Below are 13,356 nucleotides of genomic sequence, written 5' to 3'. Positions count from 1 at the left end.
GGGCGAAGTACTAGCGCAACAAGGCGCTTCACCTTCTGGCAGGACGGTTTGGCTAGGGAAATTTCATGGCGTTATTGTTCTGCTTGATTCTTTGTGCTGTGTACCCATGCAGGAAGATTAGCTGCTGGTAGTGCCTGAACATGCTGTTCATGATAAGAATACAGCGGGTTCTCATGTTGCACTCTCCAGACAGTCATGTTGTCGACATTGCTTGTTGCAACTAACTGCTTCGCACTGACACAAGGGCTGGCGTCAGCTGCTAAGCAAGCAAGCACTCCATCTTCAGGCCACAAGCGGCCCATAGGGACCGTCCGACCGCCGAGTCATCCTCAGCTGAGGATGTGGATTTGGGAGGGGGGGGGGGGACCTCTGTGCTCAGCACACCGCTCTCCCGATCGTTATAATGGCTTCCTTTGACCTGAGCCGCTACTATTCGGTCGAGTAGATCCTCAATTGCCATCACGAGCCTGAGTGCACCCCGAAAAATGGCAACAGCGCATGGCAGCAGGATGGTCACCCATCCAAGTGCTGGCCAAGCCCGACAGCGCTTTCCTTCGGTGATCTGACGGGAACCGGTGAATCCACTGTGGCAAGGCCATTGCCGTTGAGACGACGACCAGGCACTTCAAATGTCCTCCTGTCAGGGTATTGTAGTTCTGGAAATCTCTCCCAATATAAACGTCTAGAGCCACGTTCATTACCGTCTGCTAATATGTATGGAAAATGAGCGTCTGTAAACTCCACATCTGAGTGTACTTCCACTGCACTCTACCAGAAACAAAGCCTGTGATGATCAGCTGATGCTACATGTTTCATGCTGGTAGAGCAATGAAATTAGTCTCATGTCAATACAAGCAATAAAGTGAGTCACATGTCAACATTACCTTCGTTCAACTGGAACAACACACACAGCAGTGAACCTTAGAATTACAGCATAGCGTACATTTTAACTAAACGTAACCAAAATTCAAACATGTCATGTAAGAAAACGTTTCATGTAATGCTGGTATGTTCTTTCTTTATTATCGGACCTGCAGCATATATTATGACGCAGCAGAACATTAAGCAAAGAATTAGTAGACAGAACGCTTGTGTAAAAGTTGATTTCGGCTTTATTTCCTTCATCAATACATCTGGAAACAATCCCATTTATTCATATTTTACGTTAGACGTAGTTTATAAAGTTTTTTTTTTTTCACATTGGGTATTGTTCTCACAGAGATATGTCAACTTTGAGTAAAATATTACTCCAGTCCGTATTTGTTGGATGTAATGTTTTTTTCAGTAACGTTTTAAAGTTGTTCGATGATCTGATGTTGCAGATATACGATAATACGGTTTCTATTATTAGTTTGACAGTCGAAGGAATTTAAGTTTGACTGCTTGCTGTTTACTCAGAGATATTTACGTTGTTGATCTCTGAAACTGTTATTAATGTAACAAATTTGCGTGGGCTTCCTCCAGAGCAAGCACAGAAATATTTGGTTTGTAAACAAAAACCGGTTTTCCTTGCTGCACTGTATTTTATTTCTCCCAGACGCGTTTCGCCTTTTTTTACTTTAAGGAATCTTCAGTGGGACCTATAACGATACTGTTTTGTTTTGATATATGTTATTTTTTGGTTATAAAGGAGTTTATATCTCTTTTTTATGTAAATAAGTAATTACTTCAAACTTCCTGGCAAATTAAAACTGTGTGCCGGGCAGAGATTCGAACTCGGTCCCGAGTTCGAGTCTCGGTCCGGCACACAGTTTTAATTTGCCAGGAAGTTTCGTATCAGCGCACACTCCACTGCAGAGTGAAAATCTCATTCTGGAAACATCCCCCAGGGTGTGGCTGCGCTATGTTTCCGCAATATCGTTTCTTCCAGCAATGCTAATTCTGCAAGGTATGCAGAAGAGCTTCTGTGAAGTTTGGAAGGTAGGAGACGAGGTACTGGCAGAATTAAAGCTGTGAGGACGGGTCGTGAGTCGCGCTTGGGTAGCTCAGTCAGTAGAGCACTTACCCGCTAAAGGCAAAGGTCCCGAGTTCGATTCTCGGTCCAGCACACTGTTTTAATTTGCCAGGAAGTTTCATATCAGCGCACACTCCGCTGCAGAGTGAAAATCTCATTCAAGTAACTAGTCTTCTGCCTTAGTTACAGATATTCGTTCGAAAACTGTGCGTTAAAAAGCGTAATTAATGTGAGTTCACAATATGTCTCATGAAATGGTTCAAATGGCTCTGAGCACTATGGGACTGAACATCTGAGGTCATCAGTCCCCTGAGAACTACTTAAAGCTAACTAACCTAAGGACATCACACACATCCATGCCCGAGGCGGGATTCGAACCTATGATCGTAGCGGTGGCGCGGTTCCAGACTGAAGCGCCTAAAACCGCTCGGCCACCACCGCCGGCACCAGAGATTACAAACACATCAATAACCATGGACGTAAAGAAAAAAGAAGGGAGTTGTTATTACGTCACAATCTTGAAGCCGACGTCCGCCATCATATAGCCCAGAACATTAGGTTCATCGCATTCATACCTCCTCGGTTCATCACGGTTATACATCACCATGACGCGACTCGGATGTGCCCCTGTCCAGTTTCGATAGTTGGGGATATCTACTGACCTCTGAGGTCGTCCAAATAGCATCTGGTGCTTTGATTGTGTGGGGACGTCGTTGTTTCATCATGGATGCTGTAACATTATGTGATTGCCTTATCATTTTAAATCATTCACTAATCGAGCAGTCGCTCGGCAACAGCTACAGTTAGCAAATAATGTTGCGAGAATGTAAAAGGTGAACGACCTGTGACGTAACTTGTTTATTGTCGAAGCGCCGTCAGAGATGCAGTGAGTTATTGACTTTGAAAACCGCGGCGCGAAAAACGGACAGAAGAAGAACACTTTTTTACACTTTTTTTTTCTTTTGATGTACGAGATATTCTCGATGAACAGTTACTCATTCTTCTCTTGTCTCCTGTAACCTGTGTCGGACGCGCATGTCTTGCCGCCGTATTATTATTGTTAAAAATAATATTGTTCTAGTGTAAAGTAACTGTGTAATACTAAAAGTGCCTAGCAGTAGATTTATTGTGCGACGTGTATGTGAAAACGTCAAAGGAATTGTTTTCCTTACGAGAAGTGCCAGTCAAAACGGCATCCATGTTAAATCCTTCATTGCGGTGTAAGTTCGTCTATTAATTGCCATAAATTCAGACTTAAATGGAACTGGTGTATGGACTATTTATTTAATATAGAATCTATGTCTCACTCCTTCATGAAGTTATTTAATTTTCTTTATGTTTCTTCCAAATAGAGAGTTCACAGTCACGAATTCTTTCGTCGAGTTCGGACGGAAGTTGCATGCGGCGAAATATTTTCTCCGCGCCATATTCTACTGGTAAATGCATGGTAAACTACGGTCCCTTAGGAAATTCATATTGAGCTATCCAAAAATAATTATATTTTAAATAGGCATTTACTCTCCTCTGCAATGCAACTTCCGACTGATCAGACGATCAAACAAGAAACAGCCGCACACGGTCGGCGTTCGCAAATATGTTTCCACCGCTGATTATAGCTATATGTTACAGCACAAAAGTAAACATATTGTTATAATTAGCGGCTACGAACGGGGACATTTATAACTGTATGTTTATGTATACACATTACGTAAACATATCGTTATAATGCCAGCTTGCATCGTTTATGGATGTACTAATCGATCCGATCGTAATCTGAAGTTTAAAGGAATCACATTTCATTCCTAAGTGGAACCATTCAAGAAATATTTTCTGTTCTATTTATGAATTATGCTTGCGCTGTTTACTTTTATTCTTTCGTGTGGTTTTCATTGCCTTGCAAACCGAAAACGCTCTGACATCGGAGTCACACTGTGTCACCATCACGTCTCCGCACAACACACTGCTATGTATTATTCATTGCGCACATTTTCTCCCTCTTTGAATAAGGTTCTGGACAGAACAACCGGAGACAGCGGTAGTGTGTGTGTGTGTGTGTGTGTGTGTGTGTGTGTGTGTGCGCGCGCGCGTGCGCGCCTTGCCTATTTTCCGAAGAAGGCTTTAGCCGAAAACTTACGTGAACACAGTTGTCATTCCTGCCTGCAGCTCGGCGTATAAGTAGCAATTTGTCTGCTTCACAGTATAGCTATACCCTCCTGACGTTTGTAGTTAATAGTCCACTGTACTTCAATAGATACAATGACGTTCACAATTACAATGCCACAAGAAAAAATGTCTTTCAGTACGTCACAAACAGGGGTTCACAACACTGCAATCAAAAGTTTTGATCACTTACCCAGTGATATACAATGCCTGACTAAACTGAAAACAAAATGTCGAATCAAAACATCTTCAGCTGGCTCAATTTCCAGTTGTTATTTTATTTTAGCATCCAGTTTCAGTACTACATTAGGCCATCTTCAGGCCCCCTGAATTCCGTCTCTGGTCTAGCCAAAATAGGGCGCCTAAAATGTTTCCTTTGGCCTACTCCTTCTGTTTCGCAGAAGACTATTATTGTAATGTGAAAATGAGGATGGGTAGGAATTACTAACATCTATCTTTAATTAAAAAACAAAAATACTAATAAATGATCAGCATAGAGGCATATTTACAAGAAAAATATTAATATAAAATCACTCGTCCCACATCATTACGATTTATCGTGCAAATGATACACGGAACACGTTGATATGTCACAAAACATGGTATAAGCATATGCACTTTAAAAAAATGAAAATAAAATTCAAAAATAAAATGAAGCAGATGATCAAAGGAGACTTAGATTCCAATTGTGATGTTGTCGCAGAAGAAGTTGAGTAGCACAGTCACCGTGGTGTAGTGGTTGTTATACTATATTGTTGCATGGAGGGTCATGAGTTCAAAACTCACCTGAACAGTAAAATTTTAATTTCTATATTCGTTTCGAGTGTATTCTAGAAGTATCCAAAAGTGTCAAGAATCATTGTACTCGAATGTTCTGTAGCTGTATATATACTGTATGTGTTCTGGCCGGAGGCAGTTCGCCCCGCGCTCTTGTATGCGCAAGTGCTGAATCAACCTTCCTTAAGTGAAGTTAGTGTTCCTCATTCATCTAATTACACTTTCTTCTATGTGACAATATGTCTGGTTATTCCAGAGAATCTGGCAGAATTATTGGCGAGAAATTTTCCCGGAAAAGAAGCAAATAGGCTACTGTTGGAAAGGTAGGACTATATGTCACAGAGGTTGAGCTATCATTGCTGAAAAAATGACATACATACATGTTGAAGCAAGACAGCCATTTTACGCAGTCTAAGCATTTGAGATCGTTCCTTTAATCACATTTATAAAATTTCACAACCATATCGGTTTTTATCCTGTAAATTGCTATTATGACACTGAATGACGCATAGTAGTTAAGATTTCAAAGATAGAAGATGTGTAAACTGCAGTGAGACTAATGCACTGACAATATAATGAAACGGGAACTACATTCTGTATGGACGTATATCTCTATACAGTTCTGTTTCCTTGACATTTCAATAATCGTTCACTTTGTTGACGTGCACGAGATGTGATAGCGTGCCATGCTTCTTTCCTCATTGCATACGTTTATGGGGTAACAAAGAACACGTATATAAACTTTTTATTGCAATAGTGAACATTGAAAATGCATACGAGTTGAAAGCTGAAAATGTAACAAACAAGAAGCAGTACTAATGAGCAAACAAGCATTGGTTTCGGTGTTCCAGATTCATTTGCTATCGATACAAATACGGTAAATTTTGTGGCGGCGTTCGTAGGGACAAACAATTCGCTGTAGAAACGGCTTACGAAGTCACCGCCACACTTTTCATAGCGGGCCGACCGGTCCGCTGGAACAGTGAACAGAAAGATGAAAACCCAAACACTCTGATTAAATAAAAGTCGGTACTTATCTTTATTAACGAAGATACAGAAACACAGTAGTGAACTCTGTCTAGTTCGAGTCGGAGCGGCTAGGTCAGTGTCGGCTGACGACAAACAACAACTCTGCTGCGATGAACACACAACTGACTAGCAAGTACACAATTCGGTGGCGAGTATACAACTGAGCGGCGAATACAGAACTGTCCTAGCGCTCGCGACTCCAGCGCTTAAGAACCAGAAGCCAGCGGTGGCGCGCGCAGACTTGCGGCGATTTCCTGTCTCACTGGCGCTGCTTATGCGGACGGCGTCCGGACTTTGGTGCTGCCAACCTTTTGGCAGCGGGCTCGGGTGGCATTACTGGCTAGGATATAACAGTAAATGTGGAACTAAATGGATTACGAAAGCATCCGTTTCACATCACATCCATCTCGTCTTGATTATTCGAAATATATCAACGGAAAATAAATCAACGAGGCGAAACCTCTCGTATTACTACAGTAAATACGCATTCAAGAAGAGGAAAAGTTCGAAACTGCCTCCCTGACACCGTTTATTCATGTAAGCACCCTGATTTTTAGTATTTTAAACAGCTGTTGCGTGCACACGACAGAAATGATGAAGAAGAAGCAACAGTAAACAGTAGTCTGCTAATGTTATGGCCTATTCAACATGGCGGCAGGCCCTGCCCCCTCTGGCTTCAAATGGTTCAAATGGCTCTGAGCACTATTGGACTTAACTTCTGAGGTCATCAGTCCCCTAGAACTTAGAACTACTTAAACCTAACTATCTTAAGGACATCACACACATCCATGCCCGAGGCAGGATTTGAACCTGCAACCGTAGCAGTTGCACAGTTCCAGATTGTAGCGCCTAGAACCGCTCGGCCACTCCGGCCGGCAGCTTCAAAACAACGTACAGCATAATGCTAAAGCACGTAGCAATAGCGGCATCTCCTTTTTTTTATGTCCTTGCCAATAAGAGGCCCATAGATACAAGACCCACAATGACATAAATATCTTTGAGTAGACAACTAGCCGTCAAACTTAAATTTTTACGACTGTCAAAATAATAATAAGAAAAAAAATGTATACTGTACGTGTAGCATGAAATCATCGAACAACTTTAAAATGTTACTGAAAACATGTACATCCAATGGCTACAGACAACAGTAATACTCGTAGTTCACTCAAAGTTGACATACAGCTGTGAGTACAATAGCCAATGTAAAAAAACTTTATAAATTTTATATTGTGTATAATATAAATAAATGTGACGGTTTCCAGATGTACTGTCGAAATCAATAAGCCGAAATAAGTTCGTACACAAAAAAAGTTTGTAGCAGCGTACTACACGGGCGTTCGAAAAGTCCGTGCAAAAATAAAAGCTACTTAAGTGTTTTGGGTAAATCTTTTTTATTTTTCGACATAGTCTCTTTTAGACTTACACACTTTGTCCAACGCTGTTCTAATTTGTTGATCCCCTCCGAATAATAGGAATTGTACCAGTATGCAAAATAGCTATTATTTGCTGCAATGACCTCCTTTTTGAATAAAATATTTGTCGCACCAGCCAATTATTGAAATTCGGGAACAAATAGTAGTCTGAGGTGGCCAAGTCTGGAGAATAGGGGGGGATGTGAAACGAGTTGGAATTCTGTTTCCACTAATTTTGGGACCACAACTGCTGAGGTGTGTGTTTCTGCATTGTCGTAATGGAAAAGGACTTTTTTGCGGTCCAAACGCCGGCGTTTTTCTCTCTGCTCGGTCTTCAAACGGCCCAATAACGATGAATAATATGCACCTGTAATAGTTTTACCCTTTTCCAGATAGTCAATGAGGATTATACCTTGCAAATCCCAAAAGACAGTCGCCATAACCTTTCCGGCCGAAGGAGTGGTCTTCGCCTTTTTTGGTGGTGATTCTCCCTTGGTAGCCCATTGTTTAGATTGTTGTTTGGTCTCAGGAGTATAGTAATGTATCCATGTTTCATCGAAATTGACGAAACAGCGCTTAAAGCCCTGCGGATTCTTCCTGAACAGCTGCAAACAATCCTTGCAACACTTCACACGATTCCGTTTTTGGTCAAGTGTGAGCAATCGCGGAACCCATCTTGCGGATAGCTTTCTCATGTCCAAATGTTTATGCAAAATATTATGTACCCGTTCATTCGAGATGCCCAAAGCACTACCTAGCAATCTCACGCACCTTAACTCGTCTGTCATCCCTCACCACATCATGGATTTTATCAATGATTTCTGGAGTCGTAACCTGCACAGGACATCCAGAATATTCAGCGTTACTTGTGCCCATATGGCCACTCCGAAAATTTTGAAACCACCTATAAACTGTTCTAATCAAAGGTGCAGAGTCACCGTAATGTTTATCGAGCCTCTCTTTAGTCTCCTGAGACGTTTTGCCTTTCATAAAGTAATATTTAATCACCACACGAAATTCTTTGTCGTCCATTTTTTGACAATCCCTCGACTTCCTTGATTCACACGAATGCCAAACACAAAGAAATAGACCAATATGGCTGTAACTTGGTGTGCGTTCTTTCGAAAGATGCTACTAACTAGACATGACCTCGATACGCGTAAGTGGTGCCATCTCTCGGAATTTGCACGGACTTTTCAAACGCCCCTCGTAATTGTCTGCATAATGTCGTAGTAGCACGCTCTGTTTCCCTGTGTCCGCCACGAATAATGTGAATTTCTGCGAATTTCCCACGATTAATGTGACTAGGAAGGGAAGTGGAAAATGAGCTCTGACATGGAAGTAAAGAATTTCCAGATCCATATAACACATTCTATCCCTCTATGTGTGAAACATGTTTTCTCAAAGTTTGGCGGTACCTTTTTGTTACATCCTGTATTTGAAATTGATGTTCTGCCATGCGATACAAGAAAAACATGTGGGTGGGCAACATGTATGAGACAGGAGAAATACCCTCAGACTTCAAGAAGAATATAATAATTCCAATCCCAAAGAAAGCAGGTGTTGACAGATGTGAAAATTACCAAACTATCAGTTTAATAAGTCACAGCTGCAAAATACTAACGCGAATTCTTTACAGACGAATGGAAAAACTGGTATAGGCTGACCTCTGGGAAGATCAGTTTGGATTCCATAGAAATGCTGGAACCCGTGATGCAATACTGACGCTACGACTTATCTGAGAAGAAAGATTAAGGAAAGGCAAACCTACGTTTCTAGCATTTGTAGACTTAGAGAATGCTTTTGACAATGTTGACTGGAATACTCTCTTTCAAATTCTGAAAGTGGCAGGGGTAAAATACAGGGAGCAAAAGGATATTTACAATTTGTACAGAAACCAGATGGCAGTTATAAGAGTCGAGGGACATGAAAGAGAAGCAGTTGTTGGGAAGGGAGTGAGACAGAGGTGTAGCCTCTCCCCGATGTTATTCAATCTGTATATTGAGCAAGCAGTGAAGGAAACAATAGAAAAACTTGGAGTTTCGCCGATGACATTGTAATTCTGTCAAGGACAGAAAAGGACTTGGAAGAGCAGTTGAACGGAATGGATAGTGTCTTGAAAGGAGGATATAAGATGAACATCAACAAAAACAAAACTAGGACAATGGAATGTAGTCAAATTAAGTCGGGTGATGCTGAGGGAATTGGATTAGGAAATAAGACATTTAAAGTAGTAAAGGAGTTTTGCTATTTGGGGAGCAAAATAAATGATGATGGTCGAAGTAGAGTGGATATAAAATGTAGACTGGCAATGGCAAGGAAAGCGTTTCTGAAGAAGAGAAATTTGTTAACATCGAGTATAGATTTAAGTGTCAGGAAGTCGTTTCTGAAAGCATTTGTATGGAGTGTAGCCATGTATGGAAGTGAAACGTGGGCGATAACTAGTATGGACAAGAAGAGAATAGAAGCTTTCGATATGTGGTGCTACAGAAGAATGCTGAAGATTAGAAGGGTAGATCACGTAACTAATGAGGAGGTATTGAATAGAATTGGGGAGAAGAGGAGTTTGTGGCACAACTTGACTAGAACAAGGGATCGGTTGGTAGGACATGTTCTGAGGCATCAAGAAATCACCAGTTTAGTACTGGAGGGCAGCGTGGAGGGTAAAAATCGTAGAGGGAGACCAAGAGATGAATACACTAAGCAGATTCAAAAGGATGTAGGTTCCAGTAGGTACTGGGAGATGATGACTCTTGCACAGGATAGAGTAGCATGGAGAGCTGCATCAAACCAGTCTCAGGACTGAAGACCACAACAACAACAACAGGTTTATTTTAGAGCATGACTCTCACTGAAACATGAAACTGTAACGTCCGAAATTTGTGACTGCGAACTGAGGTGTCACTGTGAAAGATTCGACAGATAGTCCAGTGGAAACGGGCCATTACAGAAATCCTTTGATCATAAATATGTCATTCATTGGGCAGTGTTCGCATTGAGACGCCCGAACTGCCGGCCTGAACTCATTAAAGCCTTCCATCCGCTGTGCAGGGCGGAAAGTGAAGTGCAAACAAAGCGCGGTCCATAAATAATGCCGTGTGGAGCGCGGCGCGGTCCAGCGTCCGCTCCAGCGGAGCGCGCTCATTTCGCGCCCACGCCTCGCTGGAGCCGGCGGCCGCTTGACCGGCCTTTGTTTTGGCAGCAGATGCCGCCCCGGCGAGGGCGCCAGCTGCGGTCCGCCGTTTTTTTTCTCCTTTTTTGGGTAATGCTGCGCCAGTAGCTCATCAGTCAGCTGGCGCGGTCTGTCACAGAGCTCCGTTAATGAAACGATACGTCATCAGGCAGCAGGCGCGGACATCACGGGGGCTTGGGAGGGAGGGGGAAAATAGGCGAAAAAAGGAGGAAATGAGAATAAAAGTGGTGGAATACTCCAACGGCTTCGGCGCGTCGAAATGGCAGGTAACTGTTTAGGACTCACCTTTCACAGATCTGGTTCTGAGTGGAGGTACACGGATAGAGGCTAAACTTGAGAAGCCATGGCAGAGTATGCCTTTCTAAATAGTACGAGGGCGAGTCAAATGAAAGCAAATTTGTAATAAAAAATGGAATTTTCGCGCCGTTATCCTGTAAGTTGGTAAGCGTGCTACAAACAGCGTGCAGAATGGCCTGTAGGTGGCAGCATAGTGCACATGCACACATACCGTCGCAGTATCAGTATAAAGATGGTCGCCCCACTTGCGACTAGCACCAGGGAAGTACTCACACTGCACTCCGTCTTCAGGCCACAAGTGACCCATCGGGACCATTCGACCGCCGTGTCATCCTCAGGTGAGGATGCGGATAGGAGTGTCGCGTGGTCAGCACACCGCTCTCCCGGTCGTTAGGATGGTTTTTTTTTTTTTACCGGAGCCGCTACTATTCGGTCGAGTAGCTCCTCAATTGGCATCACGAGGCTGAGTGCACCCCGAAAAATGGCAACAGCGCATGGCGGCTGGATGGTCACCCATCCAAGCGCCGGTCACGCCCGACAGCGCTTAACTTCGGTGATCTCACGGGAACCAGTGTATCCACTGCGGCGAGGCCGTTGCCACCAGGGAAGTACAGTGTTCTGTTATTCGGTTTTCGCGCAGTGAAGGTGTGAAACCTATTGAAATTCATCGAAGAATGAGGGTTCAGTACGGTGATGCATGTTTATCACAACAACAAGTCTATGAATGCAGTAGGAAGTTCGCAAATGGTGTGACTTCAGTGGAAGATGCTCCTCGTCCAGGTCAGTTGTCACTCCACAGAACATTACAGCAGTTCACAGAACATTACAGCAGTTGAAGCCATAATGAAGGAAAACTGCCGAGTGGCACTGAATGACATTGCAGCATGTTTACAGATTAGTCATGGGTCAGCACACCACATTGTGCATGATGTGCTCCAGTTTCAAAAAGTGTCTGTAAGATGGGTGCCACGGCAGCTGACTCCTGAAATGAGAGAACGACGTGTTGATGCTTGTGAAGGACTTCTTCGGCGCTTTGAACGAGAAGGTGATGGCTTCCTTGCGAGAAGCACTACTGGGGACGAAAACTGGGTTCACTTCCAACAACCAGCAACGAAGAGAGCGAGAAGGGGATGGCGCCATCTCTCATCACCAAGTGATTTCCAAATGTTTGGACCACTGAAAGACGCAATGGGAGGAAATAAATTCCGTTCTGATGAAGAGGTACGCCACACGGTGCATGAGTGGTTGCGCAGACTACCAAAAGAATTTTTTTCTAAGGGAATTTATGCACTTTGTAACCGCTGGAGGACTTTCCTTGAGCGTGGGGGAGATTATGTTGGAAAGTGATACAGCTTTGTACCACTTCTGCACAATAAATAATATTTAAAAATATATTTAAAGTTTTCATTTGACTCACCCTCGTATTATCATTAGGTCGTAAGGGTGTTTATAATTAAAGTGCAGCTACTCACTGAAGTCAAGTGTGGGCTTAAATTCTGATATGGCACGGAAACTCGGTAGATATGTCATGCATTAATGCATAATCAATTTGCACTGGAAAAAACTTAGTTCCAGTTTTGGCCACCAGGTGGAAGTCTGGCGCTGTACAACATCTCGTTGATGTCTCCAGTGCTCATACTGAACAAACTGTGTAAGTGGCGTTTAATAGTAAGAGAAACATGTCCTTCTCACTTGTTTGACCTATTCTGCCCGTGTCTGATTTCTAATTCGTTGCATATGGAAACATTTCAATACATACTAGTAGCCATTAAAATTGCTACACTAGAAAGAAATGCAGATGATAAACAGGTATTAATTGGACAAATATATTATACTAGAACTGACATGTGATTGCATTTTCACGCAATTTGGGTGCATAGTTCCTGAGAAATCAGTACCCAGAACAACCACCTCTGCCTAAATAACGGTTTTGATACGCCTGGGCTTTGAGTCCAACAGAGCTTGGATGGCGTGTACAGGTACAGCTGCCCATGCAGCTTCAACACGATACCACAGTTCAACAAGAGTACTTACTGACGTATTGTGACGAGCCAGCTGCTCGGCCACTATTGACCAGACGTTCCAGTTGGTGAGAGATCTGCAGAATGTGGTGGCCAGGGCTGCAGTCGAACATTTTCTGTATCCAGAACCATGCGGTCGTGCATTATCCTGCTGAAATGTATGGTTTCGCAGGGATCGAATGAAGGGTAGAGCCACGGGTCTTAACACATCTGAAATGTAACGTCCACTGTTCAGAGTGCCGTCAATGCGAACAAGAGGTGACCGAGACGTGTAACCAATGGCACCCCATAGCATCACGCCAGGTGATACGCCAGTATGGCGATGAATACACGCTTCCAAAGTGCGTTCACACCGATGTCGCCAAACATGGATGTGACCATCGTGATGCTGTAAACAGAACCTGGATTCATCTGAAAAAATGATGTTTGGCCATTCGTCCACCCAGGTTCGTCGTTGAGTACACCATCGCAGGCGCTCCTGTGTGTGATGCAGCGTCAAGGGTAACCGCAGAC

The 13,356-nt window shown here is 43.1% G+C and overlaps 1 pseudogene; it reads right to left on the bottom strand.

Moving 5' to 3' along the window:
• Window positions 1–486: 486 nt before the first annotated feature.
• Window positions 487–603, bottom strand: LOC124552900 (annotated as a pseudogene).
• Window positions 604–13,356: the final 12,753 nt, after the last annotated feature.

Source organism: Schistocerca americana, chromosome 10 (assembly GCF_021461395.2).
Source record: "Schistocerca americana isolate TAMUIC-IGC-003095 chromosome 10, iqSchAmer2.1, whole genome shotgun sequence".
Classification (NCBI taxonomy): domain Eukaryota; kingdom Metazoa; phylum Arthropoda; class Insecta; order Orthoptera; family Acrididae; genus Schistocerca; species Schistocerca americana.
The sequence above is the reverse complement of the archived record's forward strand: the minus strand, read 5'-3'. Positions and strand labels throughout refer to the sequence as shown.